Source organism: Malania oleifera, chromosome 7 (genome assembly GCF_029873635.1).
Source record: "Malania oleifera isolate guangnan ecotype guangnan chromosome 7, ASM2987363v1, whole genome shotgun sequence".
In the NCBI taxonomy this organism is placed as follows: domain Eukaryota; kingdom Viridiplantae; phylum Streptophyta; class Magnoliopsida; order Santalales; family Ximeniaceae; genus Malania; species Malania oleifera.
In genome coordinates this window covers 15,751,151-15,752,543 of record NC_080423.1, presented here as the reverse complement: position 1 = coordinate 15,752,543, position 1,393 = coordinate 15,751,151, and positions in this window count along the sequence as shown.

Sequence of the window (1,393 nt, the reverse complement as noted above, 5' to 3'; positions counted from 1 at the left end):
GGACGCCACAAGCATCATTTTTGGGGTCCCTGTTGGCATAGTTCGAGAAACCAAGTAAAGGTAAATATATATTAAACCAATTTTTATGAATTAGATGGATAAATTGATTATGTTTTATATATATATATATATACATGTGTGTGTGTGTGTGTGTGTGTGTGTGTGTATGTTTTCGTATGGATTTAAAATGTCAACCGTTTAAATTATGATTTCTGAGCCTAGAATTGTTTTATTAGATATGTATTTGTGAAATGGACTGATGAAAGTGAAAGATTTTTTAGGATAATTGTGTAGAAAATTAAAGGTATACTTTCAGTATATAAATGATAAATGAGGGTTAGCTTATTTTACAGAAAATATTTGAAATATATTGCTAAATTGTGTGGCATGAGTAAAATGGAAATTCTGTGTTGAATTATGTTATATGTACGAAATGCGGGTTATACAGGAAATGAAATGAGAATGAAAATGTGTTATGAATTATAGTGCATATGATTGTTAATTCAACCATGGATAAATGATGAACAGCTAAAGGGGCTATAGTAGCAAAATAGCGCACATCTATGTGGACTAACTGATGAACAGCTAAAAGGAGCTGTAGTAGCAGAATAATGCGTATCTATGTGGACTAACTGATGTACAGCTGAAAGGAGCTGTAATAATGAATGCAGAAAATGAAATGGAAAGAATGAAATAAAATATGAATGAGATGAAAATGAAATGTGAAATGTTAACAATGTAAAATGGGAAAGAGTCACGTAAAGTGAAATGTTACGAAATGTCAAAGTTGAGAACATGAACAGATGAGAAATACAGAATAAATGACAGACAAAGTAATGTATTATTGTGGTATTAGTATTCATGCTAGTATGATATGTATTTATATGGACAGGGCAAACTCTTCACCCGAGGGCTTGCTGAGAGAGGTGAGTACCCTTGTAGGTATCAAATGTAACAATAGACTACATAACGTATTAGGGCAAGGGGAAATTACTTGTATATGCGAGTAAATTTCCTTATTCTCGGGAGCCTTTACTGGTAAACTTTTGTATGAACTGTGTGAGTACGAGATTACTTTTTCACCTGAGAGCTTACTGAGTAAGGTAAGTGCCCTGATATGCTTCAGCTGTAACCATTGGTTGCCTAAAGTATCATAACAGATGGGTGCTACTTGTATGAGCGGGTAATCACCCCAATCCTTAGGTATTCTCATGGGTAAAATACCTTACATGTGTTTGATCAGACTCAGGAAAGGATTTTAGAAATTATGACAATGATTTGCAAATGATGAATACATATACATATGTTATTTACAAATCTCATATTGATCACAAGTTGATTTAATATATTGTTTCCTCCCTTATTGAGATATGTTTCACCCGAATACAAATTT